The sequence below is a fragment of the Garra rufa genome, chromosome 1 (genome assembly GCF_049309525.1).
Source record: "Garra rufa chromosome 1, GarRuf1.0, whole genome shotgun sequence".
Taxonomy (NCBI): Eukaryota; Metazoa; Chordata; class Actinopteri; order Cypriniformes; family Cyprinidae; genus Garra; species Garra rufa.
In genome coordinates this window covers 101233876-101261733 of record NC_133361.1, presented here as the reverse complement: position 1 = coordinate 101261733, position 27858 = coordinate 101233876, and the positions used below count along the sequence as shown (strand labels likewise).

Sequence of the window (27858 nt, the reverse complement as noted above, 5' to 3'; positions counted from 1 at the left end):
GCTTACGGCCATACCGCGCTGAGAGTGCCTGATCTCGTCTGATCTTGGAAGCTATACAGCGTCCGGCATGGTAAGTACTTGGATGGGAGACTGACTGGGAATACCAGGTGCTGCAAGCTTTTGCCTTTTCTTCACTATTTATATAATTTGCTGGCTTTTAGAAAGACGTGTTTTACCACTCTATTTATTACAATCATTTAAATGTATTATAGAGTTTTAAGTGTTTTACATGTTTTTTAGGCCATTTTATTACTATTAACATTTTAAGTGTGTGTGTCTTTAATAGATGGATGGTTGGCCTGTCATGTGACTAGACACATGACAGGAAGCAGGAAGTACAACTGTATAAGAGAGCAGCATGAAAAACAAAGGACAGTCACCAAACTGTTGGATTGAGGAGTTGCTAATTTTAGAGCTCACCTTTCCATTCACAACCTGCAAACTTTGGATTAAACTTTCTGTGGATTGTACATGCACTGGTGGACACTCACATTGGACTTATCAACACACTGGGATTCTTGGACTGTTTTAGGGTAAGGACAAATGAACTGTATTCTTTTAACAGAGTTTACCTAGTTTTATCGTGTTGTTTTAAAGTCTTTTATGTGAACCTTGTAAATACACCAAATCCATTTAAACCAATCTCCTTTAATGTCTCATTCTTTTAACCACTAGTCATCTCTCACAGTTAAACAGTCTAAGTTAATACATTTAAATAGCATTTTTGATGCAGACTGGGTTTTTCCTGTGCAGTGGGAAGATGGAGTTTGTTGATACTGATTTAATCTGAATGGTAACCATACAGAGTCTAGTTATTCTAATTGAATGTATTGATAAAATTTCAGAATTTAATATAAATGATGATTTAGTAAGGTTAGGAAAATAAAGTTAAAAAGTGTCATAGAATCAATTTAAGGCAAATATCACCAATATTATGATTAAAGTAAGACCTTATAGAGCACTGATGTGACTATTGCTTCAGAAAAATTAATTTACGGCAATAAAGGCTCTTTTTTGCCTTGGACAAGTAAATTTTTTACTCGGACAAGCGAATGTCTGATTTACTTGTCTGAAAGGACAAGCACATGTCAAAGCTTAATGTCAAGCCCTGTCATCAGAAAACAACTCGCCGTCCTACCTCAAAGGTGTGGGAATATTTTAAACACAGCCAGAAACATAAACGGTATAGTTATATGCAGTCTTTGCAAGATGGAGCTAGCATACCACACCAGCACGACTTCCCGTTGGGAGCATCTTTTAGGAGGAAACTGCTAACTATGTAAAAAAAAAAAAAAAGATAAATAATCTAATTAGTCATTAGTCGACTATTCGATAAATTAATCGCCCGAATAATCGTTTTAAAAATAATCGTTTACCCCCAGCACTACTAAACGGTGCTAATATCTTGTCCAAAACATCTAATGGCACTAGAATACAAATGCAACTTTAATAAGCACAATCTCTGTGCTATGGTGAGAGTTAGAGACCTGTTATGCCCCTTTTTTCAAGAAGTCTCTGGTGTTTTGAATTTCATTAAATCAGTATCACAGGGATTGTTCAGGGATATATTCAGGGAATCAGCACTCTACTTTCTCGATGAATATTGCTTAACTAAACATTATGTTATAAATATAGAACAACAAGAACAGTATTGACAGCACTGGTTTTCAAATATTGAGAATGACTTACTTTAAGATGCTTTTTCAAGATTAGATTGTGCCTTGAGGCCGATCGGAGAGACAAGTTTTGTTGCAAGTAAACTAAAAATTCCATTGTACTACAATGTTACATGTATTTTGTTACTCCCCAACCCTGGAGCCAAACAATAAAATAGAAACTGAAAATCACTCATCGTAACTTCTGTGGTTTTAATTAGAAGATGAATGAATGCTGCTTCTCTGGCATGAATATAAACATGGCTCACTTAAGACAGCTGTGTCTGTCAACAGCCTTGGGCGGGGCCTGTACAATGTGGCGTCAAATTGATCGTACAGACTCTGTGAATGGCTTTATCTGAGACAACACTTACGGTGTGTTCACACAGGGCGGCAGCGTCATCCATTCAAAGTCAATGGGAAGCGTTGACGCTGACGCCCAGTGTGAACACACCGTTGTGATTAATGATTTTTTTTTAAAGGAGCTGGTGGTTTTTTTATCATTATATGATGATTGTGATAAAAGCACAACAATATATAGTGTTACTTAATTATGGCAAAAATTGGAAGGAAATGCATTTAATAGAGACACATCATCAGCAGTATTTGTATCAATAAGACTGGTCTTCATTAACAATAGGCTACTTTGTTAAATGATGCCAATAAGCCACATATTTTAAATGTTCAATCTTTATTTTAACTTGTTACATTACATTTATTTGGAGATTCAATGTGAAATTATTTATTGTGAAATAGTTTTTAATTGATTGCCAGCACTAGTCTAAATGTTTTGATTTCTGTTGCTTTGTGCCATTAAACTGCTGTTAACTTACATTTTTCTTATTTCACCTCAGACCTCATGGCACCGAAAGAGGAGAGTAAAGAACTCAATAAAACAGAAGAAAAAGATCAAAATGAGAAACATGATTTCAAAACTGAAGAAAAATCAATTAGTTGTTCACAGAATACAAATACTTCCTCACCAGAAATAAAAAAAAAAAACACAAAGTACAAAACTTTATTCTAACATGAGAATTCACACTGGAGAGAGACCTTACAGCTGCCAACAGTGTGGGAAGACTTTCTCAAGAAATCTAGATCTTAAGTGTCACATGAAAGTCAACATTGAAAGGAGGCCGTTAATATGCCCTCAGTGTGGAAAGAGTTTTATGCAGAAAAAATATCTTAATTTCCACATGAAAACTCACACTGGAGAGAAGCCTTTTACCTGTTCTCAGTGTGAAAAGAGTTTTATGCAGAAAAAAAACCTTACTGTCCACATGAGAATTCACACTGGAGAGAAGCCTTTTGCCTGCCCTCAGTGTGAAAAGAGATTTTCGGGGAAAAATAGCCTTACTGTCCACATGAGAATTCACACTGGAGAGAAGCCTTTCATCTGCAAACTGTGTGGAAAGAGTTTCACATGTAATGAAAAACTTAAGACTCACCTAAGAAGTCACACTGGAGAGAGTCCATTCCAAAGAGATCAATGTGGAAAGAGTTTTACACTAAAAAAATCTACTTAAAATTCACATGAGAAATCATACTGGAGAGAAACCTTACTCCTGCAAACTCTGTGGAAAAAGTTTCACACGAAGTGGAGTTCTTAAGACTCACATGAACATTCACACCGAATTGAAGCCGTTCATATGTCCTCAATGTGGAAAGAGTTTTACACAGAAAATTATGCTTACTGTCCACATGAAAATTCACACTTGAGAGAAGCCTTTCACCTGCCCCCAGTGTGGAAAGAGTTTCACTTATAAAGGAAACCTGAAGACACACATGAGAAGTCAACACTGGAGAGAAACCATATTGATCAATGTGGGAAGAGTTTCAGACAAAGTGTAAACCTTAATAAGCACATGAAGGTTCACTCAAGAAAGAAGAGTTTTAAATGTCATCAGTGCAAAAAGAGTTTCACATGGAGGGAACATCTTAAGAATCATGTAGTAACTCACATGGGAGAAAAGCCTTTCATGTGTCATCACTGTGGAAAGAGTTGTTAAAGAGAAGGAAACCTCAGGGTTCACTTGAGCATTCACACTGGAGAGAAACGTTTTACCTGTAAACAGTGTGGAAAGAGTTTCAATGTTAAAGTAAACCTTAAGATTCACATGAGAGTTCACACTGGAGAGAAAGCGTACAAGTGTGTTCAGTGTGAGAAGAGTTTCACATGTCAAAGCAACATGAAACGTCATTTGAAAACTCATTCTGGAAAGAAACTGCCGTTTTCTTCAATGCAAGAAGAGGTTTAGAAAAAGGAGCAATTTCTACCATCATTTACACATTCATTTTGAAAGACATTCAATTGTAGTCAAAGTACTTAAACATTGTTTTCGATCACACTTACATAACAATAGCAAATGTAAGACTTTATCTGTGTTCTTTGTTCAAGAGTGTATTGAGGAAAAAGCTGTGTGAAATCAAGTCTATGTTCACACCGGAGCTGAATGTGGGCTACATCTGCTCACCTTCATGCATCCTTCATCTTTTTGTTTCATCATAAAGCTTTTTTGGTTTTGTACTTTTGAGGCCATTCCAGACCATCTGCTTTACTGTAGTTTCAAACATTGAGTGATTACAGTAGATTCCCTCAAATTGTGATTATGAAGAGGTGTAACTCAATTCCATGTGTTGATTTCTCTGCATCAAAATAGTAGTCAAACTTTCACCTTGCTGGAAAAAAGCAACAATGTAACTGAAGGATTACAAATGAATTGACATAAACTGAACAAAATGACTTGTTCCCATTGATTTGAAATGTGTTTTAGCTTATTGTTTACTTCATCTCAATTTAATGTTGTATTATCTGTTTACTTTTATGGACTTTATCAGGAGAAGCATGGAAATATTAATCTAATTTTGTGTTCTGTATCTTTTCTAATATATTTGCTAAAATAAACAATCCTAAGCAGTTGGCCTTCATTAATTTTCTTTTTAATTATACATTAAAGAAAGTATTTAAAAAAAACGGATTAACCAGTTGTATTCAGCAGTAACACATTTTCATATCCCTCCTCTATCTATCCACAAATAGCTGCTCATCAACCCATTATATATATTTTCTGTTACCTACCGGCCAAGCTACATTTTACAACTCTTCTCTTTTAGCACATACTTCAAACACTTCATGGAATTCTCATTTGCACAGCATTTTTTCTGTTGCAAAATTACACTTTTTGGTCATTTTTAACTATACACTGCTCACACAGTGGGTAAAACCCTTTACTCTTTGCACTTTCAAAGTCACACACAGTACTTTAAGCCTTGTTTAGCCTTATATCTCTTTTACCTTCATAGTGTCCTGACTGTGTGTATGCAACGAAATGAGAATTAAACTAAAGTTTTTTTTTATCAAATCCACAAAGGGTAATCCAGACAGGTAAGGAGGGGAACATACATCCAACACCGGTCAAAAAGGAAGGGACAAGCAGAACTTATATACACAGGATAATTAAACTCAGGTGCAGCAGGAAATAATAAACTAAACATGACCAAACAAGGAATCTTGAACCAAACAGAAACAAGGATGGGAAAAATAAGGCAAAATCAGTTTATAAACATGACATAACCCCCCCCCCTCCTGGAAGGCACTCCATAACAATCACACGGGGAGGGGGGAGGCTGGTAACTGAGGAAGACATAGAAGCCTCCAGGGCGAATCAAGGAGCTTGGAGAGCCATGGTGGATCAGGGAGCTCGGGGGGCAATAGCTGTACAGACAGTTCAGGGAGCTATTGTTGATAGGGAAGTTCGGAAAGCCATGGCAGATCATGGAGCTCAGGAAGCTATGGTGGAGCAGACAGTTCAGGAAGCCATGGTGGATCAGGAACTCTGTGAGCCATGGCGGAGCAGACTGTTTGGACAGCAATGGCGGAGTGGGCTTTGTCGTAGCTCTCGCCCAGGCCCCTATGGCTGGAGTCATATAGCCTGGCGGTCCTTAAGAAAACAAACAACACAACATAAAATATTTCCTCTAAATTAATATAAATGTCACAGCCACACAATATATCATGTTTATAAAATATCTATACATTCCTACCTATACAATATGACATACAACAACACCATATACAGTTGTTCAAAATAATAGCAGTGTGTTTACAAAAGTAAGTAAAGCTCAAAATTGTTATAACTTTTTTTTATGCACACAAATGCATTGGGAACACTGCATGCACCTGGTGTTATAACAACTCTGATTTACAAAGTATAAATTCCCAAAGACCACTTAAGACCACCGTTAGCTCACATCAACAAAGTGCGGAGAGCTCAAGGACACGTTGCACAATACACTACTAACATTACACAAACATGCAATTAATTTAGTAAACATTGGCGAGAGTAACGTTACTTCTGTTCTCCGGCGTCACGAGTAACAATGGGGTGCCTTCGCTTCAGATGCTCCCACTAGTGATGCACGGTAGTGATGCGCGAGTCGGGGTTTTTTTTTCAACCCGCGGGTCCCGCAATTAGCCAAAAGGCTATTGTGCCTACTCAAAAAAAAAAAGTTCTTTGCCCGCATTCCAGAGGCTTTGCAAAGAAGGTCCGGCGGCCGACGTAAGAGGGCAGAAAAAGGCCCACGAAAATGCAAATCCCAGGATAGCGTGGCCGAGTGGTCTAAGGTGCTGGATTTAGGCTCCAGTCTCTTTGGGGGCGTGGGTTCGAATCCCATCGCTGCCAGCAGCCATTTTAACCAAGGCAGGGAGGCCTTATTTCACGCAAACAGGATTACACTGCAGCAGTTCTGCAGAGTAAGTATTAGGGAGGCCGTTCCACCTGTCGAAGAGACCCTTGGAGCGCAACCCGACGAGGTAGAATGGCCGCGCAGTCTAATGCTACGTTCACACCGGGAATATGCGTCTGGTCCGAGTGATTTCAATGTTAAGTCAATGGTAAGACGTGTTTACACGCGCCTGGAGTTCTTGCGGCGCGGTAGACGCGAATTCGCCTCATCCGCGTGTCTAGTTTGCTCGAATGGCGCGAATTGAGCGTCTGGCGCATTAAGCGCGATTTGTGCTTTTTTTGTGAATCACGCGTCTGACAAGAATTCGCGTCTGCTGCCCGAGGTGAAAAATCTGAACTTCTGCGTCAATTCGCGCCGCGTTAACCAATCAGGAGCCTGCTTGATGCTGACCTCCACTCCACAGGAAGGGGGCCACCAGGAGTAGGACTGCATACCCCTGTATAAAGGATGCCTTTACGGCTTCGAATTACAAGGCATCAGCTTGCGGCGAAGCGCGACAAGAAAAAAAAAGGGCCCACGAAGGTGGATGTGCCAGGGTAGCGTGGCCGAGTGGTCTAAGCCGCTGGATTAAGGCTCCAGTCTCTTCGGGTGCGTGGGTTTGAATCCCACTACTACCAAGACAGACTTTTGGAAGGCTATTGTGCCTATACACAAAAAAAAACATTCTTTGCCCGCACTCCAGAGGCTTTGCAAAGAAGGTCCGGCGGCCGACGTTTTCTCTATCTTTGGGGTGGGGGAAGAGGGCAGAAAAGGGCCCACGAAGGTGAGCATTCCAGGGTAGCGTGGCCGAGAGGTCTAAGGCATTTGATTTAGGCTCCAGTCTAAATCCCATTGCTGCCAGCAGGCATTTTAACCAAGGCAGGGAGGCCCTCTAACCCGATTGAGAGCGGGCTTGTTTTACGCAAACAGGATTAGACTGCAGCCGTTCCGCAGAGTCAGTATTTGGGAGGCCGTTTGACTTGTCGTAAAGACCCGTGGAACACACCATGACAAGGTAGCGTGGCCGAGCGGTCTAAGGCGCTGGATTAAGGCTCCAGTCTCTTCGGGGGCGTGGGTTTCGAATCTCACCGCTGCCACGGAAGTCTTTTGGAAAGCTCCTGAGGCTGCGAAGCGACTGGAGAAGTGACGCTGAATACTCATCCAAACTTAGCCGCTTTCGCATTATTTGCCATTTAGCAAAGTCAGTGCTTAAAGCTTGTCCCAGCCTCTGCTCCATTCCAACAGAGGCACACCAATAATTTACAATCATAGGAGAGGTGCAATAAAAAACAAACAAACAATTCAACGAATTTGAAAATTATATTAATGAAAAACAATGAGTAGTCTACAAGAATGGAGAAATCCAGTGTTACTCATGAAAAGTTTTGGGTGAAATAACAGCTGCCTGATCATTTTGATTTTAAATGCAACACAGCTGGCTATCGTTTTCACATAAGACCCAAGGGCCTTGATTAGCGGATTCAGGTGTGCTTGATCAGAGATGGACCTCCACTCCACAGGAAGGGCGCCACCAGGAGTAGGACTGCATACCCTGTATTAAGGATGCCTTTACGGCGGCGAATTACAAGGCATCAGCTTGTGGCGAAGCGCAACCCAAATACAGCGACGATGATCCCTACACCGTGTTCTGCTCTCCAGAGCAAATACAGAGCAGTGACACTCTCGATAAATGACCGATCAACAACAGACGTCTTGTAAAAAGATGGCTGCCAATAGGGTTCGAAACTTTTTGAAACTTTCGCCTCTCTGATGCACCTGACGCGCGTAAATTTCGCTTCAAACTTTTGTTTTTATGCGCGTCCATTTCGCTCTTGACGGGCGAATGAACACAAAGTGGTCACGCGTATAAATAGAAGCGGCAGGCGAGAATTTAGACGCGTATTCACGTTTGGTGTGAACGTAGCATAAGGCGTTGGATTAAGGCTCCAGTCTCTTCGGGGGTGTGGGTTTGAATCCCACTGCTGCCAAGACAGAGTTTTGGAAGGCTATTGTGGGTACGCAAAAAAAAAAAGTTCTTTGCCCGCATTCCAGAGGCTTTGCATAGAAGGTCCGGCGGCCGACGTTCTCTCTATATTTGGGGTGGGTGAAGAGGGCAGAAAATGGCCCACGAAAGTGCAAATCCCAGGGTAGCGTGGCCGAGTGGTCTAAGGCGCTGTATTTAGGCTCCAGTCTCTTCGGGGGCGTGGGTTCGAATCCCATCGCTGCCAGCAGCCATTTTAACCAAGGCAGGGAGGCCCTCTAACCCGCTTGGCAGCGGGATTATTTCACGCAAACAGGATTAGACTGCAGCAGTTCTGCAGAGTAAGTATTAGGGAGGCCGTTCCACCTGTCGAAGAGACCCTTGGAGCGCAACCCGACGAGGTAGCATGGCCGCACGGTCTAATGCTACGCTCACACCAAATGGGAATATGCGTCTGGTCCGAGTGATTTCAATGTTAAGTCAATGGTAAGACGTGTTTACACGCGCCTGGAGTTCTTGCGGCGCGAATGAGGCGTTTAGCGCGGCGCGGTAGACGCGAATTCGCCTCATCCGCGCGTCTAGTTCTCGCGAATGGCGCGAATTGAGCGTCTGGCGTGTTAGGTGCGTTAAGCGCGAATTGTGCTTTTTTGTGAATCACGCGTCTGACAAGAATTCGCGTCTGCTGCCCGAGGTGAAAAATCTGAACTTCTGCGTCAATTCGCGCCGCGTTAACCAATCAGGAGCCTGCTTGATGCTGACCTCCACTCCACAGGAAGGGGGCCACCAGGAGTAGGACTGCATACCCCTGTATAAAGGATGCCTTTACGGCTTCGAATTACAAGGCATCAGCTTGCGGCGAAGCGCGACAAGAAAAAAAAAGTGGCCGAGTGGTCTAAGCTGCTGGATTAAGGCTCCAGTCTCTTCGGGGGCGTGCGTTTGAATCCCACTACTGCCAAGACAGAGTTTTGGAAGGCTATTGTGCCTATACACAAAAAAACATTCTTTGCCCGCACTCCAGAGGCTTTGCAAAGAAGGTCCGGCGGCCGACATTTTCTCTATCTTTGGGGTGGGGGAAGAGGGCAGAAAAGGGCCCACGAAAGTGAGCATTCCAGGGTAGCGTGGCCAAGAGGTCTAAGGCATTTGATTTAGGCTCCAGTCTAAATCCCATTGCTGCCAGCAGGCATTTTAACCAAGGCAGGGAGGCCCTCTAACCCGCTTGGGAGCGGGCTTGTTTTACGCAAACAGGATTAGACTGCAGCCGTTCCGCAGAGTCAGTATTTGGGAGGCCGTTTGACCTGTCGTAAAGACCCGTGGAACACACCATGACAAGGTAGCGTGGCCGAGCGGTCTAAGGCGCTGGATTAAGGTCCGGCGGCCGACGTTCTCTCTATATTTGGGGTGGGGGAAGAGGGCAGAAAATGGCCCACGAAAGTGCAAATCCCAGGGTAGCGTGGCCGAGTGGTCTAAGGCGCTGGATTTAGGCTCCAGTCTCTTCGGGGGCGTGGGTTCGAATCCCATCGCTGCCAGCAGCAATTTTAACCAAGGCAGGGAGGCCCTCTAACCCGCTTGGCAGCGGGATTATTTCACGCAAACAGGATTAGACTGCAGCAGTTCTGCAGAGTAAGTATTAGGGAGGCCGTTCCACCTGTCGAAGAGACCCTTGGAGCGCAACCCGACGAGGTAGCATGGCCGCACGGTCTAATGCTACGCTCACACCAAACGGGAATATGCGTCTGGTCCGAGTGATTTCAATGTTAAGTCAATGGTAAGACGTGTTTACACCCGCCTGGAGTTCTTGCGGCGCGAATGAGGCGTTTAGCGCGGCGCGGTAGACGCGAATTCGCCTCATCCGCGCGTCTAGTTCTCGCGAATGGCGCGAATTGAGCGTCTGGCGTGTTAGGTGCGTTAAGCGCGAATTGTGCTTTTTTTGTGAATCACGCGTCTGACAAGCATTCGCGTCTGCTGCCCGAGGTGAAAAATCTGAACTTCTGCGTCAATTCGCGCCGCGTTAACCAATCAGGAGCCTGCTTGATGCTGACCTCCACTCCACAGGAAGGGGGCCACCAGGAGTAGGACTGCATACCCCTGTATAAAGGATGCCTTTACGGCTTCGAATTACAAGGCATCAGCTTGCGGCGAAGCGCGACAAGAAAAAAAAAGGGCCCACGAAGGCGGCTGTGGCAGGGTAGCGTGGCCGAGTGGTCTAAGCCGCTGGATTAAGGCTCCAGTCTCTTCGGGGGCGTGGGTTTGAATCCCACTACTGCCAAGACAGAGTTTTGGAAAGCTATTGTGCCTATACACAAAAAAACATTCTTTGCCCGCACTCCAGAGGCTTTGCAAAGAACGTCCGGCGGCCGACGTTTTCTCTATCTTTGGGGTGGGGGAAGAGGGCAGAAAAGGGCCCACAAAAGTGAGCATTCCAGGGTAGCGTGGCCGAGAGGTCTAAGGCATTTGATTTAGGCTCCAGTCTAAATCCCATTGCTGCCAGCAGGCATTTTAACCAAGGCAGGGAGGCCCTCTAACCCGCTTGGGAGCGGGCTTGTTTTACGCAAACAGGATTAGACTGCAGCCGTTCCGCAGAGTCAGTATTTGGGAGGCCGTTTGACCTGTCGTAAAGACCCGTGGAACACACCATGACAAGGTAGCGTGGCCGAGCGGTCTAAGGCGCTGGATTAAGGTCCGGCGGCCGACGTTCTCTCTATATTTGGGGTGGGGGAAGAGGGCAGAAAATGGCCCACGAAAGTGCAAATCCCAGGGTAGCGTGGCCGAGTGGTCTAAGGCGCTGGATTTAGGCTCCAGTCTCTTCGGGGGCGTGGGTTCGAATCCCATCGCTGCCAGCAGCAATTTTAACCAAGGCAGGGAGGCCCTCTAACCCGCTTGGCAGCGGGATTATTTCACGCAAAAAGGATTAGACTGCAGCAGTTCTGCAGAGTAAGTATTAGGGAGGCCGTTCCACCTGTCGAAGAGACCTTTGGAGCGCAACCCGACGAGGTAGCATGGCCGCACGGTCTAATGCTACGCTCACACCAAACGGGAATATGCGTCTGGTCCGAGTGATTTCAATGTTAAGTCAATGGTAAGACGTGTTTACACCCGCCTGGAGTTCTTGCGGCGCGAATGAGGCGTTTAGCGCGGCGCGGTAGACGCGAATTCGCCTCATCCGCGCGTCTAGTTCTCGCGAATGGCGCGAATTGAGCGTCTGGCGTGTTAGGTGCGTTAAGTGCGAATTGTGCTTTTTTGTGAATCACGCGTCTGACAAGCATTCGCGTCTGCTGCCCGAGGTGAAAAATCTGAACTTCTGCGTCAATTCGCGCCGCGTTAACCAATCAGGAGCCTGCTTGATGCTGACCTCCACTCCACAGGAAGGGGGCCACCAGGAGTAGGACTGCATACCCCTGTATAAAGGATGCCTTTACGGCTTCGAATTACTAGGCATCAGCTTGCGGCGAAGCGCGACAAGAAAAAAAAAGTGGCCGAGTGGTCTAAGCTGCTGGATTAAGGCTCCAGTCTCTTCGGGGGCGTGGGTTTGAATCCCACTACTGCCAAGACAGAGTTTTGGAAGGCTATTGTGCCTATACACAAAAAAACATTCTTTGCCCGCACTCCAGAGGCTTTGCAAAGAAGGTCCGGCGGCCGACATTTTCTCTATCTTTGGGGTGGGGGAAGAGGGCAGAAAAGGGCCCACGAAAGTGAGCATTCCAGGGTAGCGTGGCCAAGAGGTCTAAGGCATTTGATTTAGGCTCCAGTCTAAATCCCATTGCTGCCAGCAGGCATTTTAACCAAGGCAGGGAGGCCCTCTAACCCGCTTGGGAGCGGGCTTGTTTTACGCAAACAGGATTAGACTGCAGCCGTTCCGCAGAGTCAGTATTTGGGAGGCCGTTTGACCTGTCGTAAAGACCCGTGGAACACACCATGACAAGGTAGCGTGGCCGAGCGGTCTAAGGCGCTGGATTAAGGTCCGGCGGCCGACGTTCTCTCTATATTTGGGGTGGGGGAAGAGGGCAGAAAATGGCCCACGAAAGTGCAAATCCCAGGGTAGCGTGGCCGAGTGGTCTAAGGCGCTGGATTTAGGCTCCAGTCTCTTCGGGGGCGTGGGTTCGAATCCCATCGCTGCCAGCAGCAATTTTAACCAAGGCAGGGAGGCCCTCTAACCCGCTTGGCAGCGGGATTATTTCACGCAAAAAGGATTAGACTGCAGCAGTTCTGCAGAGTAAGTATTAGGGAGGCCGTTCCACCTGTCGAAGAGACCCTTGGAGCGCAACCCGACGAGGTAGCATGGCCGCACGGTCTAATGCTACGCTCACACCAAACGGGAATATGCGTCTGGTCCGAGTGATTTCAATGTTAAGTCAATGGTAAGACGTGTTTACACCCGCCTGGAGTTCTTGCGGCGCGAATGAGGCGTTTAGCGCGGCGCGGTAGACGCGAATTCGCCTCATCCGCGCGTCTAGTTCTCGCGAATGGCGCGAATTGAGCGTCTGGCGTGTTAGGTGCGTTAAGCGCGAATTGTGCTTTTTTGTGAATCACGCGTCTGACAAGCATTCGCGTCTGCTGCCCGAGGTGAAAAATCTGAACTTCTGCGTCAATTCGCGCCGCGTTAACCAATCAGGAGCCTGCTTGATGCTGACCTCCACTCCACAGGAAGGGGGCCACCAGGAGTAGGACTGCATACCCCTGTATAAAGGATGCCTTTACGGCTTCGAATTACAAGGCATCAGCTTGCGGCGAAGCGCGACAAGAAAAAAAAAGGGCCCACGAAGGCGGATGTGGCAGGGTAGCGTGGCCGAGTGGTCTAAGCCTCTGGGTTAAGGCTCCAGTCTCTTCGAGGGCGTGGGTTCGAATCCCACTACTGCCAAGACAGAGTTTTGGAAAGCTATTGTGCCTATACACAAAAAAACATTCTTTGCCCGCACTCCAGAGGCTTTGCAAAGAACGTCCGGCGGCCGACGTTTTCTCCATCTTTGGGGTGGGGGAAGAGGGCAGAAAAGGGCCCACAAAAGTGAGCATTCCAGGGTAGCGTGGCCGAGAGGTCTAAGGCATTTGATTTAGGCTCCAGTCTAAATCCCATTGCTGCCAGCAGGCATTTTAACCAAGGCAGGGAGGCCCTCTAACCCGCTTGGGAGCGGGCTTGTTTTACGCAAACAGGATTAGACTGCAGCCGTTCCGCAGAGTCAGTATTTGGGAGGCCGTTTGACCTGTCGTAAAGACCCGTGGAACACACCATGACAAGGTAGCGTGGCCGAGCGGTCTAAGGCGCTGGATTAAGGTCCGGCGGCCGACGTTCTCTCTATATTTGGGGTGGGGGAAGAGGGCAGAAAATGGCCCACGAAAGTGCAAATCCCAGGGTAGCGTGGCCGAGCGGTCTAAGGCGCTGGATTAAGGCTCCAGTCTCTTCGGGGGCGTGGGTTCGAATCCCACCGCTGCCAGGGAAGTCTTTTGGAAAGCTCCTGAGGCTGCGAAGCGACTGGAGAAGTGACGCTGCATGCTCATCCAAACTTAGCTGCTTTCGCATTCTTTGCCATTTAGCAAAGTCAGTGCTTAAAGCTTGTCCCAGCCTCTGCTCCATTCCAACAGAGGCACACCAATAATTTACAATCATAGGAGAGGTGCAATAAAAACAAACAAACAATTCAACGAATTTGAAAATTATATTAATGAAAAACAATGAGTAGTCTACAAGAATGGAGACAGCCAGTTTTACTCATGGAAAGTTTTGGGTGAAATAACAGCTGCCTGATCATTTTGATTTTAAATGCATCACAGCTGGCTATCGTTTCCACATAAGCCCCAAAGGCCTTGATTAGCGGATTCAGGTGTGCTTGATCAGAGATGGACCTCCACTCCACAGGAAGGGGGCCACCAGGAGTAGGACTGCATACCCTGTATTAAGGATGCCTTTACGGCGGCGAATTACAAGGCATCAGCTTGTGGCGAAGCGCAACCCAAATACAGCGACGATGATCCCTACACCGCTGTTCTGCTCTCCAGAGCAAATACAGAGCAGTGACACTCTCGATAAATGACCGATCAACAACAGACGTCTTGTAAAAAGATGGCTGCCAATGGGGTTCGAAACTTTTTGAAACTTTCGCCTCTCTGACGCACCTGACGCGCGTAAATTTCGCTTCAAACTTTTGTTTTTATGCGCGTCCATTTCGCTCTTGACGGGCGAATGAACACAAAGTGGTCACGCGTATAAATAGCAGCGGCAGGCGAGAATTTAGACGCGTATTCGCGTTTGGTGTGAACGTAGCATAAGGCGTTGGATTAAGGCTCCAGTCTCTTCGGGGGAGTGGGTTTGAATCCCACTGCTGCCAAGACAGAGTTTGGAAGGCTATTGTGCGTACGCAAAAAAAAAATGTTCTTTGCCCGCATTCCAGAGGCTTTGCATAGAAGGTCCGGCGGCCGACGTTCTCTCTATATTTGGGGTGGGGGAAGAGGGCAGAAAATGGCCCACGAAAGTGCAAATCCCAGGGTAGCGTGGCCGAGTGGTCTAAGGCGCTGGATTTAGGCTCCAGTCTCTTCGGGGGCGTGGATTCGAATCCCATCGCTGCCAGCAGCAATTTTAACCAAGGCAGGGAGGCCCTCTAACCCGCTTGGCAGCGGGATTATTTCACGCAAACAGGATTAGACTGCAGCAGTTCTGCAGAGTAAGTATTAGGGAGGCCGCTCCACCTGTCGAAGAGACCCTTGGAGCGCAACCCGACGAGGTAGCATGGCCGCACGGTCTAATGCTACGCTCACACCAAACGGGAATATGCGTCTGGTCCGAGTGATTTCAATGTTAAGTCAATGGTAAGACGTTTTTACACCCGCCTGGAGTTCTTGCGGCGCGAATGAGGCGTTTAGCGCGGCGCGGTAGACGCGAATTCGCCTCATCCGCGCGTCTAGTTCTCGCGAATGGCGCGAATTGAGCGTCTGGCGTGTTAGGTGCGTTAAGCGCGAATTGTGCTTTTTTTGTGAATCACGCGTCTGACAAGCATTCGCGTCTGCTGCCCGAGGTGAAAAATCTGAACTTCTGCGTCAATTCGCGCCGCGTTAACCAATCAGGAGCCTGCTTGATGCTGACCTCCACTCCACAGGAAGGGGGCCACCAGGAGTAGGACTGCATACCCCTGTATAAAGGATGCCTTTACGGCTTCGAATTACAAGGCATCAGCTTGCGGCGAAGCGCGACAAGAAAAAAAAAGTGGCCGAGTGGTCTAAGCTGCTGGATTAAGGCTCCAGTCTCTTCGGGGGCGTGGGTTTGAATCCCACTACTGCCAAGACAGAGTTTTGGAAGGCTATTGTGCCTATACACAAAAAAACATTCTTTGCCCGCACTCCAGAGGCTTTGCAAAGAAGGTCCGGCGGCCGACATTTTCTCTATCTTTGGGGTGGGGGAAGAGGGCAGAAAAGGGCCCACGAAAGTGAGCATTCCAGGGTAGCGTGGCCAAGAGGTCTAAGGCATTTGATTTAGGCTCCAGTCTAAATCCCATTGCTGCCAGCAGGCATTTTAACCAAGGCAGGGAGGCCCTCTAACCCGCTTGGGAGCGGGCTTGTTTTACGCAAACAGGATTAGACTGCAGCCGTTCCGCAGAGTCAGTATTTGGGAGGCCGTTTGACCTGTCGTAAAGACCCGTGGAACACACCATGACAAGGTAGCGTGGCCGAGCGGTCTAAGGCGCTGGATTAAGGTCCGGCGGCCGACGTTCTCTCTATATTTGGGGTGGGGGAAGAGGGCAGAAAATGGCCCACGAAAGTGCAAATCCCAGGGTAGCGTGGCCGAGTGGTCTAAGGCGCTGGATTTAGGCTCCAGTCTCTTCGGGGGCGTGGGTTCGAATCCCATCGCTGCCAGCAGCAATTTTAACCAAGGCAGGGAGGCCCTCTAACCCGCTTGGCAGCGGGATTATTTCACGCAAACAGGATTAGACTGCAGCAGTTCTGCAGAGTAAGTATTAGGGAGGCCGTTCCACCTGTCGAAGAGACCCTTGGAGCGCAACCCGACGAGGTAGCATGGCCGCACGGTCTAATGCTACGCTCACACCAAACGGGAATATGCGTCTGGTCCGAGTGATTTCAATGTTAAGTCAATGGTAAGACGTGTTTACACCCGCCTGGAGTTCTTGCGGCGCGAATGAGGCGTTTAGCGCGGCGCGGTAGACGCGAATTCGCCTCATCCGCGCGTCTAGTTCTCGCGAATGGCGCGAATTGAGCGTCTGGCGTGTTAGGTGCGTTAAGCGCGAATTGTGCTTTTTTTGTGAATCACGCGTCTGACAAGCATTCGCGTCTGCTGCCCGAGGTGAAAAATCTGAATTTCTGCGTCAATTCGCGCCGCGTTAACCAATCAGGAGCCTGCTTGATGCTGACCTCCACTCCACAGGAAGGGGGCCACCAGGAGTAGGACTGCATACCCCTGTATAAAGGATGCCTTTACGGCTTCGAATTACAAGGCATCAGCTTGCGGCGAAGCGCGACAAGAAAAAAAAAGGGCCCACGAAGGCGGCTGTGGCAGGGTAGCGTGGCCGAGTGGTCTAAGCCGCTGGATTAAGGCTCCAGTCTCTTCGGGGGCGTGGGTTTGAATCCCACTACTGCCAAGACAGAGTTTTGGAAAGCTATTGTGCCTATACACAAAAAAACATTCTTTGCCCGCACTCCAGAGGCTTTGCAAAGAACGTCCGGCGGCCGACGTTTTCTCTATCTTTGGGGTGGGGGAAGAGGGCAGAAAAGGGCCCACAAAAGTGAGCATTCCAGGGTAGCGTGGCCGAGAGGTCTAAGGCATTTGATTTAGGCTCCAGTCTAAATCCCATTGCTGCCAGCAGGCATTTTAACCAAGGCAGGGAGGCCCTCTAACCCGCTTGGGAGCGGGCTTGTTTTACGCAAACAGGATTAGACTGCAGCCGTTCCGCAGAGTCAGTATTTGGGAGGCCGTTTGACCTGTCGTAAAGACCCGTGGAACACACCATGACAAGGTAGCGTGGCCGAGCGGTCTAAGGCGCTGGATTAAGGTCCGGCGGCCGACGTTCTCTCTATATTTGGGGTGGGGGAAGAGGGCAGAAAATGGCCCACGAAAGTGCAAATCCCAGGGTAGCGTGGCCGAGTGGTCTAAGGCGCTGGATTTAGGCTCCAGTCTCTTCGGGGGCGTGGGTTCGAATCCCATCGCTGCCAGCAGCAATTTTAACCAAGGCAGGGAGGCCCTCTAACCCGCTTGGCAGCGGGATTATTTCACGCAAAAAGGATTAGACTGCAGCAGTTCTGCAGAGTAAGTATTAGGGAGGCCGTTCCACCTGTCGAAGAGACCCTTGGAGCGCAACCCGACGAGGTAGCATGGCCGCACGGTCTAATGCTACGCTCACACCAAACGGGAATATGCGTCTGGTCCGAGTGATTTCAATGTTAAGTCAATGGTAAGACGTGTTTACACCCGCCTGGAGTTCTTGCGGCGCGAATGAGGCGTTTAGCGCGGCGAGGTAGACGCGAATTCGCCTCATCCGCGCGTCTAGTTCTCGCGAATGGCGCGAATTGAGCGTCTGGCGTGTTAGGTGCGTTAAGCGCGAATTGTGCTTTTTTGTGAATCACGCGTCTGACAAGCATTCGCGTCTGCTGCCCGAGGTGAAAAATCTGAACTTCTGCGTCAATTTGCGCCGCGTTAACCAATCAGGAGCCTGCTTGATGCTGACCTCCACTCCACAGGAAGGGGGCCACCAGGAGTAGGACTGCATACCCCTGTATAAAGGATGCCTTTACGGCTTCGAATTACAAGGCATCAGCTTGCGGCGAAGCGCGACAAGAAAAAAAAAGTGGCCGAGTGGTCTAAGCTGCTGGATTAAGGCTCCAGTCTCTTCGGGGGCGTGGGTTTGAATCCCACTACTGCCAAGACAGAGTTTTGGAAGGCTATTGTGCCTATACACAAAAAAACATTCTTTGCCCGCACTCCAGAGGCTTTGCAAAGAAGGTCCGGCGGCCGACATTTTCTCTATCTTTGGGGTGGGGGAAGAGGGCAGAAAAGGGCCCACGAAAGTGAGCATTCCAGGGTAGCGTGGCCAAGAGGTCTAAGGCATTTGATTTAGGCTCCAGTCTAAATCCCATTGCTGCCAGCAGGCATTTTAACCAAGGCAGGGAGGCCCTCTAACCCGCTTGGGAGCGGGCTTGTTTTACGCAAACAGGATTAGACTGCAGCCGTTCCGCAGAGTCAGTATTTGGGAGGCCGTTTGACCTGTCGTAAAGACCCGTGGAACACACCATGACAAGGTAGCGTGGCCGAGCGGTCTAAGGCGCTGGATTAAGGTCCGGCGGCCGACGTTCTCTCTATATTTGGGGTGGGGGAAGAGGGCAGAAAATGGCCCACGAAAGTGCAAATCCCAGGGTAGCGTGGCCGAGTGGTCTAAGGCGCTGGATTTAGGCTCCAGTCTCTTCGGGGGCGTGGGTTCGAATCCCATCGCTGCCAGCAGCAATTTTAACCAAGGCAGGGAGGCCCTCTAACCCGCTTGGCAGCGGGATTATTTCACGCAAACAGGATTAGACTGCAGCAGTTCTGCAGAGTAAGTATTAGGGAGGCCGTTCCACCTGTCGAAGAGACCCTTGGAGCGCAACCCGACGAGGTAGCATGGCCGCACGGTCTAATGCTACGCTCACACCAAACGGGAATATGCGTCTGGTCCGAGTGATTTCAATGTTAAGTCAATGGTAAGACGTGTTTACACCCGCCTGGAGTTCTTGCGGCGCGAATGAGGCGTTTAGCGCGGCGCGGTAGACGCGAATTCGCCTCATCCGCGCGTCTAGTTCTCGCGAATGGCGCGAATTGAGCGTCTGGCGTGTTAGGTGCGTTAAGCGCGAATTGTGCTTTTTTTGTGAATCACGCGTCTGACAAGCATTCGCGTCTGCTGCCCGAGGTGAAAAATCTGAACTTCTGCGTCAATTCGCGCCGCGTTAACCAATCAGGAGCCTGCTTGATGCTGACCTCCACTCCACAGGAAGGGGGCCACCAGGAGTAGGACTGCATACCCCTGTATAAAGGATGCCTTTACGGCTTCGAATTACAAGGCATCAGCTTGCGGCGAAGCGCGACAAGAAAAAAAAAGGGCCCACGAAGGCGGCTGTGGCAGGGTAGCGTGGCCGAGTGGTCTAAGCCGCTGGATTAAGGCTCCAGTCTCTTCGGGGGCGTGGGTTTGAATCCCACTACTGCCAAGACAGAGTTTTGGAAAGCTATTGTGCCTATACACAAAAAAACATTCTTTGCCCGCACTCCAGAGGCTTTGCAAAGAACGTCCGGCGGCCGACGTTTTCTCTATCTTTGGGGTGGGGGAAGAGGGCAGAAAAGGGCCCACAAAAGTGAGCATTCCAGGGTAGCGTGGCCGAGAGGTCTAAGGCATTTGATTTAGGCTCCAGTCTAAATCCCATTGCTGCCAGCAGGCATTTTAACCAAGGCAGGGAGGCCCTCTAACCCGCTTGGGAGCGGGCTTGTTTTACGCAAACAGGATTAGACTGCAGCCGTTCCGCAGAGTCAGTATTTGGGAGGCCGTTTGACCTGTCGTAAAGACCCGTGGAACACACCATGACAAGGTAGCGTGGCCGAGCGGTCTAAGGCGCTGGATTAAGGTCCGGCGGCCGACGTTCTCTCTATATTTGGGGTGGGGGAAGAGGGCAGAAAATGGCCCACGAAAGTGCAAATCCCAGGGTAGCGTGGCCGAGTGGTCTAAGGCGCTGGATTTAGGCTCCAGTCTCTTCGGGGGCGTGGGTTCGAATCCCATCGCTGCCAGCAGCAATTTTAACCAAGGCAGGGAGGCCCTCTAACCCGCTTGGCAGCGGGATTATTTCACGCAAAAAGGATTAGACTGCAGCAGTTCTGCAGAGTAAGTATTAGGGAGGCCGTTCCACCTGTCGAAGAGACCTTTGGAGCGCAACCCGACGAGGTAGCATGGCCGCACGGTCTAATGCTACGCTCACACCAAACGGGAATATGCGTCTGGTCCGAGTGATTTCAATGTTAAGTCAATGGTAAGACGTGTTTACACCCGCCTGGAGTTCTTGCGGCGCGAATGAGGCGTTTAGCGCGGCGCGGTAGACGCGAATTCGCCTCATCCGCGCGTCTAGTTCTCGCGAATGGCGCGAATTGAGCGTCTGGCGTGTTAGGTGCGTTAAGTGCGAATTGTGCTTTTTTGTGAATCACGCGTCTGACAAGCATTCGCGTCTGCTGCCCGAGGTGAAAAATCTGAACTTCTGCGTCAATTCGCGCCGCGTTAACCAATCAGGAGCCTGCTTGATGCTGACCTCCACTCCACAGGAAGGGGGCCACCAGGAGTAGGACTGCATACCCCTGTATAAAGGATGCCTTTACGGCTTCGAATTACTAGGCATCAGCTTGCGGCGAAGCGCGACAAGAAAAAAAAAGTGGCCGAGTGGTCTAAGCTGCTGGATTAAGGCTCCAGTCTCTTCGGGGGCGTGGGTTTGAATCCCACTACTGCCAAGACAGAGTTTTGGAAGGCTATTGTGCCTATACACAAAAAAACATTCTTTGCCCGCACTCCAGAGGCTTTGCAAAGAAGGTCCGGCGGCCGACATTTTCTCTATCTTTGGGGTGGGGGAAGAGGGCAGAAAAGGGCCCACGAAAGTGAGCATTCCAGGGTAGCGTGGCCAAGAGGTCTAAGGCATTTGATTTAGGCTCCAGTCTAAATCCCATTGCTGCCAGCAGGCATTTTAACCAAGGCAGGGAGGCCCTCTAACCCGCTTGGGAGCGGGCTTGTTTTACGCAAACAGGATTAGACTGCAGCCGTTCCGCAGAGTCAGTATTTGGGAGGCCGTTTGACCTGTCGTAAAGACCCGTGGAACACACCATGACAAGGTAGCGTGGCCGAGCGGTCTAAGGCGCTGGATTAAGGTCCGGCGGCCGACGTTCTCTCTATATTTGGGGTGGGGGAAGAGGGCAGAAAATGGCCCACGAAAGTGCAAATCCCAGGGTAGCGTGGCCGAGTGGTCTAAGGCGCTGGATTTAGGCTCCAGTCTCTTCGGGGGCGTGGGTTCGAATCCCATCGCTGCCAGCAGCAATTTTAACCAAGGCAGGGAGGCCCTCTAACCCGCTTGGCAGCGGGATTATTTCACGCAAAAAGGATTAGACTGCAGCAGTTCTGCAGAGTAAGTATTAGGGAGGCCGTTCCACCTGTCGAAGAGACCCTTGGAGCGCAACCCGACGAGGTAGCATGGCCGCACGGTCTAATGCTACGCTCACACCAAACGGGAATATGCGTCTGGTCCGAGTGATTTCAATGTTAAGTCAATGGTAAGACGTGTTTACACCCGCCTGGAGTTCTTGCGGCGCGAATGAGGCGTTTAGCGCGGCGCGGTAGACGCGAATTCGCCTCATCCGCGCGTCTAGTTCTCGCGAATGGCGCGAATTGAGCGTCTGGCGTGTTAGGTGCGTTAAGCGCGAATTGTGCTTTTTTGTGAATCACGCGTCTGACAAGCATTCGCGTCTGCTGCCCGAGGTGAAAAATCTGAACTTCTGCGTCAATTCGCGCCGCGTTAACCAATCAGGAGCCTGCTTGATGCTGACCTCCACTCCACAGGAAGGGGGCCACCAGGAGTAGGACTGCATACCCCTGTATAAAGGATGCCTTTACGGCTTCGAATTACAAGGCATCAGCTTGCGGCGAAGCGCGACAAGAAAAAAAAAGGGCCCACGAAGGCAGATGTGGCAGGGTAGCGTGGCCGAGTGGTCTAAGCCTCTGGATTAAGGCTCCAGTCTCTTCGAGGGCGTGGGTTCGAATCCCACTACTGCCAAGACAGAGTTTTGGAAAGCTATTGTGCCTATACACAAAAAAACATTCTTTGCCCGCACTCCAGAGGCTTTGCAAAGAACGTCCGGCGGCCGACGTTTTCTCCATCTTTGGGGTGGGGGAAGAGGGCAGAAAAGGGCCCACAAAAGTGAGCATTCCAGGGTAGCGTGGCCGAGAGGTCTAAGGCATTTGATTTAGGCTCCAGTCTAAATCCCATTGCTGCCAGCAGGCATTTTAACCAAGGCAGGGAGGCCCTCTAACCCGCTTGGGAGCGGGCTTGTTTTACGCAAACAGGATTAGACTGCAGCCGTTCCGCAGAGTCAGTATTTGGGAGGCCGTTTGACCTGTCGTAAAGACCCGTGGAACACACCATGACAAGGTAGCGTGGCCGAGCGGTCTAAGGCGCTGGATTAAGGTCCGGCGGCCGACGTTCTCTCTATATTTGGGGTGGGGGAAGAGGGCAGAAAATGGCCCACGAAAGTGCAAATCCCAGGGTAGCGTGGCCGAGCGGTCTAAGGCGCTGGATTAAGGCTCCAGTCTCTTCGGGGGCGTGGGTTCGAATCCCACCGCTGCCAGGGAAGTCTTTTGGAAAGCTCCTGAGGCTGCGAAGCGACTGGAGAAGTGACGCTGCATGCTCATCCAAACTTAGCTGCTTTCGCATTCTTTGCCATTTAGCAAAGTCAGTGCTTAAAGCTTGTCCCAGCCTCTGCTCCATTCCAACAGAGGCACACCAATAATTTACAATCATAGGAGAGGTGCAATAAAAAACAAACAAACAATTCAACGAATTTGAAAATTATATTAATGAAAAACAATGAGTAGTCTACAAGAATGGAGACAGCCAGTTTTACTCATGGAAAGTTTTGGGTGAAATAACAGCTGCCTGATCATTTTGATTTTAAATGCATCACAGCTGGCTATCGTTTCCACATAAGCCCCAAAGGCCTTGATTAGCGGATTCAGGTGTGCTTGATCAGAGATGGACCTCCACTCCACAGGAAGGGGGCCACCAGGAGTAGGACTGCATACCCTGTATTAAGGATGCCTTTACGGCGGCGAATTACAAGGCATCAGCTTGTGGCGAAGCGCAACCCAAATACAGCGACGATGATCCCTACACCGCTGTTCTGCTCTCCAGAGCAAATACAGAGCAGTGACACTCTCGATAAATGACCGATCAACAACAGACGTCTTGTAAAAAGATGGCTGCCAATGGGGTTCGAAACTTTTTGAAACTTTCGCCTCTCTGACGCACCTGACGCGCGTAAATTTCGCTTCAAACTTTTGTTTTTATGCGCGTCCATTTCGCTCTTGACGGGCGAATGAACACAAAGTGGTCACGCGTATAAATAGCAGCGGCAGGCGAGAATTTAGACGCGTATTCGCGTTTGGTGTGAACGTAGCATAAGGCGTTGGATTAAGGCTCCAGTCTCTTCGGGGGTGTGGGTTTGAATCCCACTGCTGCCAAGACAGAGTTTGGAAGGCTATTGTGCGTACGCAAAAAAAAAATGTTCTTTGCCCGCATTCCAGAGGCTTTGCATAGAAGGTCCGGCGGCCGACGTTCTCTCTATATTTGGGGTGGGGGAAGAGGGCAGAAAATGGCCCACGAAAGTGCAAATCCCAGGGTAGCGTGGCCGAGTGGTCTAAGGCGCTGGATTTAGGCTCCAGTCTCTTCGGGGGCGTGGGTTCGAATCCCATCGCTGCCAGCAGCAATTTTAACCAAGGCAGGGAGGCCCTCTAACCCGCTTGGCAGCGGGATTATTTCACGCAAAAAGGATTAGACTGCAGCAGTTCTGCAGAGTAAGTATTAGGGAGGCCGTTCCACCTGTCGAAGAGACCCTTGGAGCGCAACCCGACGAGGTAGCATGGCCGCACGGTCTAATGCTACGCTCACACCAAACGGGAATATGCGTCTGGTCCGAGTGATTTCAATGTTAAGTCAATGGTAAGACGTGTTTACACCCGCCTGGAGTTCTTGCGGCGCGAATGAGGCGTTTAGCGCGGCGCGGTAGACGCGAATTCGCCTCATCCGCGCGTCTAGTTCTCGCGAATGGCGCGAATTGAGCGTCTGGCGTGTTAGGTGCGTTAAGCGCGAATTGTGCTTTTTTGTGAATCACGCGTCTGACAAGCATTCGCGTCTGCTGCCCGAGGTGAAAAATCTGAACTTCTGCGTCAATTCGCGCCGCGTTAACCAATCAGGAGCCTGCTTGATGCTGACCTCCACTCCACAGGAAGGGGGCCACCAGGAGTAGGACTGCATACCCCTGTATAAAGGATGCCTTTACGGCTTCGAATTACAAGGCATCAGCTTGCGGCGAAGCGCGACAAGAAAAAAAAAGGGCCCACGAAGGCGGATGTGGCAGGGTAGCGTGGCCGAGTGGTCTAAGCCTCTGGATTAAGGCTCCAGTCTCTTCGGGGGCGTGGGTTCGAATCCCACTACTGCCAAGACAGAGTTTTGGAAAGCTATTGTGCCTATACACAAAAAAACATTCTTTGCCCGCACTCCAGAGGCTTTGCAAAGAACGTCCGGCGGCCGACGTTTTCTCCATCTTTGGGGTGGGGGAAGAGGGCAGAAAAGGGCCCACAAAAGTGAGCATTCCAGGGTAGCGTGGCCGAGAGGTCTAAGGCATTTGATTTAGGCTCCAGTCTAAATCCCATTGCTGCCAGCAGGCATTTTAACCAAGGCAGGGAGGCCCTCTAACCCGCTTGGGAGCGGGCTTGTTTTACGCAAACAGGATTAGACTGCAGCCGTTCCGCAGAGTCAGTATTTGGGAGGCCGTTTGACCTGTCGTAAAGACCCGTGGAACACACCATGACAAGGTAGCGTGGCCGAGCGGTCTAAGGCGCTGGATTAAGGCTCCAGTCTCTTCGGGGGCGTGGGTTCGAATCCCACCGCTGCCAGGGAAGTCTTTTGGAAAGCTCCTGAGGCTGCGAAGCGACTGGAGAAGTGACGCTGCATGCTCATCCAAACTTAGCCGCTTTCGCATTCTTTGCCATTTAGCAAAGTCAGTGCTTAAAGCTTGTCCCAGCCTCTGCTCCATTCCAACAGAGGCACACCAATAATTTACAATCATAGGAGAGGTGCAATAAAAAACAAACAAACAATTCAACGAATTTGAAAATTATATTAATGAAAAACAATGAGTAGTCTACAAGAATGGAGACAGCCAGTTTTACTCATGGAAAGTTTTGGGTGAAATAACAGCTGCCTGATCATTTTGATTTTAAATGCATCACAGCTGGCTATCGTTTCCACATAAGCCCCAAAGGCCTTGATTAGCGGATTCAGGTGTGCTTGATCAGAGATGGACCTCCACTCCACAGGAAGGGGGCCACCAGGAGTAGGACTGCATACCCTGTATTAAGGATGCCTTTACGGCGGCGAATTACAAGGCATCAGCTTGTGGCGAAGCGCAACCCAAATACAGCGACGATGATCCCTACACCGCTGTTCTGCTCTCCAGAGCAAATACAGAGCAGTGACACTCTCGATAAATGACCGATCAACAACAGACGTCTTGTAAAAAGATGGCTGCCAATGGGGTTCGAAACTTTTTGAAACTTTCGCCTCTCTGACGCACCTGACGCGCGTAAATTTCGCTTCAAACTTTTGTTTTTATGCGCGTCCATTTCGCTCTTGACGGGCGAATGAACACAAAGTGGTCACGCGTATAAATAGCAGCGGCAGGCGAGAATTTAGACGCGTATTCGCGTTTGGTGTGAACGTAGCATAAGGCGTTGGATTAAGGCTCCAGTCTCTTCGGGGGTGTGGGTTTGAATCCCACTGCTGCCAAGACAGAGTTTGGAAGGCTATTGTGCGTACGCAAAAAAAAAATGTTCTTTGCCCGCATTCCAGAGGCTTTGCATAGAAGGTCCGGCGGCCGACGTTCTCTCTATATTTGGGGTGGGGGAAGAGGGCAGAAAATGGCCCACGAAAGTGCAAATCCCAGGGTAGCATGGCCGAGTGGTCTAAGGCGCTGGATTTAGGCTCCAGTCTCTTCGGGGGCGTGGGTTCGAATCCCATCGCTGCCAGCAGCAATTTTAACCAAGGCAGGGAGGCCCTCTAACCCGCTTGGCAGCGGGATTATTTCACGCAAACAGGATTAGACTGCAGCAGTTCTGCAGAGTAAGTATTAGGGAGGCCGTTCCACCTGTCGAAGAGACCCTTGGAGCGCAACCCGACGAGGTAGCATGGCCGCACGGTCTAATGCTACGCTCACACCAAACGGGAATATGCGTCTGGTCCGAGTGATTTCAATGTTAAGTCAATGGTAAGACGTGTTTACACCCGCCTGGAGTTCTTGCGGCGCGAATGAGGCGTTTAGCGCGGCGCGGTAGACGCGAATTCGCCTCATCCGCGCGTCTAGTTCTCGCGAATGGCGCGAATTGAGCGTCTGCCGTGTTAGGTGCGTTAAGCGCGAATTGTGCTTTTTTTGTGAATCACGCGTCTGACAAGCATTCGCGTCTGCTGCCCGAGGTGAAAAATCTGAACTTCTGCGTCAATTCGCGCCGCGTTAACCAATCAGGAGCCTGCTTGATGCTGACCTCCACTCCACAGGAAGGGGGCCACCAGGAGTAGGACTGCATACCCCTGTATAAAGGATGCCTTTACGGCTTCGAATTACAAGGCATCAGCTTGCGGCGAAGCGCGACAAGAAAAAAAAAGGGCCCACGAAGGCGGATGTGGCAGGGTAGCGTGGCCGAGTGGTCTAAGCCGCTGTATTAAGGCTCCAGTCTCTTCGGGGGCGTGGGTTCGAATCCCACTACTGCCAAGACAGAGTTTTGGAAAGCTATTGTGCCTATACACAAAAAAACATTCTTTGCCCGCACTCCAGAGGCTTTGCAAAGAACGTCCGGCGGCCGACGTTTTCTCTATCTTTGGGGTGGGGGAAGAGGGCAGAAAAGGGCCCACAAAAGTGAGCATTCCAGGGTAGCGTGGCCGAGAGGTCTAAGGCATTTGATTTAGGCTCCAGTCTAAATCCCATTGCTGCCAGCAGGCATTTTAACCAAGGCAGGGAGGCCCTCTAACCCGCTTGGGAGCGGGCTTGTTTTACGCAAACAGGATTAGACTGCAGCCGTTCCGCAGAGTCAGTATTTGGGAGGCCGTTTGACCTGTCGTAAAGACCCGTGGAACACACCATGACAAGGTAGCGTGGCCGAGCGGTCTAAGGCGCTGGATTAAGGTCCGGTGGCCGACGTTCTCTCTATATTTGGGGTGGGGGAAGAGGGCAGAAAATGGCCCACGAAAGTGCAAATCCCAGGGTAGCGTGGCCGAGTGGTCTAAGGCGCTGGATTTAGGCTCCAGTCTCTTCGGGGGCGTGGGTTCGAATCCCATCGCTGCCAGCAGCAATTTTAACCAAGGCAGGGAGGCCCTCTAACCCGCTTGGCAGCGGGATTATTTCACGCAAAAAGGATTAGACTGCAGCAGTTCTGCAGAGTAAGTATTAGGGAGGCCGTTCCACCTGTCGAAGAGACCCTTGGAGCGCAACCCGACGAGGTAGCATGGCCGCACGGTCTAATGCTACGCTCACACCAAACGGGAATATGCGTCTGGTCCGAGTGATTTCAATGTTAAGTCAATGGTAAGACGTGTTTACACCCGCCTGGAGTTCTTGCGGCGCGAATGAGGCGTTTAGCGCGGCGCGGTAGACGCGAATTCGCCTCATCCGCGCGTCTAGTTCTCGCGAATGGCGCGAATTGAGCGTCTGGCGTGTTAGGTGCGTTAAGCGCGAATTGTGCTTTTTTG

General features: G+C 49.6%; 20 non-coding genes and 1 pseudogene across 20 annotated transcripts; all 21 read left to right on the top strand.

The window, feature by feature from the left end:
* Positions 1 to 119, top strand: LOC141346636 (5S ribosomal RNA; annotated as a pseudogene).
* A 6135-nt stretch (positions 120 to 6254) lies between these two features.
* On the top strand, positions 6255 to 6337 carry trnal-uag (transfer RNA leucine (anticodon UAG)). Its single transcript has one exon. It is a non-coding gene; the product is annotated as a tRNA-Leu (tRNA).
* Positions 6338 to 7394: 1057 nt separating this feature from the next.
* trnal-aag (transfer RNA leucine (anticodon AAG)) lies at positions 7395 to 7477 on the top strand. The gene has a single exon. It is a non-coding gene; the product is annotated as a tRNA-Leu (tRNA).
* Positions 7478 to 8526: 1049 nt separating this feature from the next.
* trnal-uag (transfer RNA leucine (anticodon UAG)) lies at positions 8527 to 8608 on the top strand. Its single transcript has one exon. It is a non-coding gene; the product is annotated as a tRNA-Leu (tRNA).
* A 1197-nt stretch (positions 8609 to 9805) lies between these two features.
* Positions 9806 to 9887, top strand: trnal-uag (transfer RNA leucine (anticodon UAG)). Its single transcript has one exon. It is a non-coding gene; the product is annotated as a tRNA-Leu (tRNA).
* A 1229-nt stretch (positions 9888 to 11116) lies between these two features.
* On the top strand, positions 11117 to 11198 carry trnal-uag (transfer RNA leucine (anticodon UAG)). The gene has a single exon. It is a non-coding gene; the product is annotated as a tRNA-Leu (tRNA).
* A 1197-nt stretch (positions 11199 to 12395) lies between these two features.
* Positions 12396 to 12477, top strand: trnal-uag (transfer RNA leucine (anticodon UAG)). The gene has a single exon. It is a non-coding gene; the product is annotated as a tRNA-Leu (tRNA).
* A 1228-nt stretch (positions 12478 to 13705) lies between these two features.
* Positions 13706 to 13787, top strand: trnal-aag (transfer RNA leucine (anticodon AAG)). Its single transcript has one exon. It is a non-coding gene; the product is annotated as a tRNA-Leu (tRNA).
* Positions 13788 to 14835: 1048 nt separating this feature from the next.
* Positions 14836 to 14917, top strand: trnal-uag (transfer RNA leucine (anticodon UAG)). The gene has a single exon. It is a non-coding gene; the product is annotated as a tRNA-Leu (tRNA).
* Positions 14918 to 16115: 1198 nt separating this feature from the next.
* On the top strand, positions 16116 to 16197 carry trnal-uag (transfer RNA leucine (anticodon UAG)). The gene has a single exon. It is a non-coding gene; the product is annotated as a tRNA-Leu (tRNA).
* Positions 16198 to 17426: 1229 nt separating this feature from the next.
* On the top strand, positions 17427 to 17508 carry trnal-uag (transfer RNA leucine (anticodon UAG)). Its single transcript has one exon. It is a non-coding gene; the product is annotated as a tRNA-Leu (tRNA).
* Positions 17509 to 18705: 1197 nt separating this feature from the next.
* On the top strand, positions 18706 to 18787 carry trnal-uag (transfer RNA leucine (anticodon UAG)). The gene has a single exon. It is a non-coding gene; the product is annotated as a tRNA-Leu (tRNA).
* A 1229-nt stretch (positions 18788 to 20016) lies between these two features.
* Positions 20017 to 20098, top strand: trnal-uag (transfer RNA leucine (anticodon UAG)). The gene has a single exon. It is a non-coding gene; the product is annotated as a tRNA-Leu (tRNA).
* Positions 20099 to 21295: 1197 nt separating this feature from the next.
* trnal-uag (transfer RNA leucine (anticodon UAG)) lies at positions 21296 to 21377 on the top strand. The gene has a single exon. It is a non-coding gene; the product is annotated as a tRNA-Leu (tRNA).
* A 657-nt stretch (positions 21378 to 22034) lies between these two features.
* trnal-aag (transfer RNA leucine (anticodon AAG)) lies at positions 22035 to 22116 on the top strand. The gene has a single exon. It is a non-coding gene; the product is annotated as a tRNA-Leu (tRNA).
* Positions 22117 to 22605: 489 nt separating this feature from the next.
* Positions 22606 to 22687, top strand: trnal-aag (transfer RNA leucine (anticodon AAG)). The gene has a single exon. It is a non-coding gene; the product is annotated as a tRNA-Leu (tRNA).
* A 1049-nt stretch (positions 22688 to 23736) lies between these two features.
* On the top strand, positions 23737 to 23818 carry trnal-uag (transfer RNA leucine (anticodon UAG)). Its single transcript has one exon. It is a non-coding gene; the product is annotated as a tRNA-Leu (tRNA).
* A 657-nt stretch (positions 23819 to 24475) lies between these two features.
* Positions 24476 to 24557, top strand: trnal-aag (transfer RNA leucine (anticodon AAG)). Its single transcript has one exon. It is a non-coding gene; the product is annotated as a tRNA-Leu (tRNA).
* Positions 24558 to 24931: 374 nt separating this feature from the next.
* Positions 24932 to 25013, top strand: trnal-aag (transfer RNA leucine (anticodon AAG)). The gene has a single exon. It is a non-coding gene; the product is annotated as a tRNA-Leu (tRNA).
* Positions 25014 to 26062: 1049 nt separating this feature from the next.
* On the top strand, positions 26063 to 26144 carry trnal-uag (transfer RNA leucine (anticodon UAG)). The gene has a single exon. It is a non-coding gene; the product is annotated as a tRNA-Leu (tRNA).
* A 1229-nt stretch (positions 26145 to 27373) lies between these two features.
* Positions 27374 to 27455, top strand: trnal-uag (transfer RNA leucine (anticodon UAG)). Its single transcript has one exon. It is a non-coding gene; the product is annotated as a tRNA-Leu (tRNA).
* Positions 27456 to 27858: the final 403 nt, after the last annotated feature.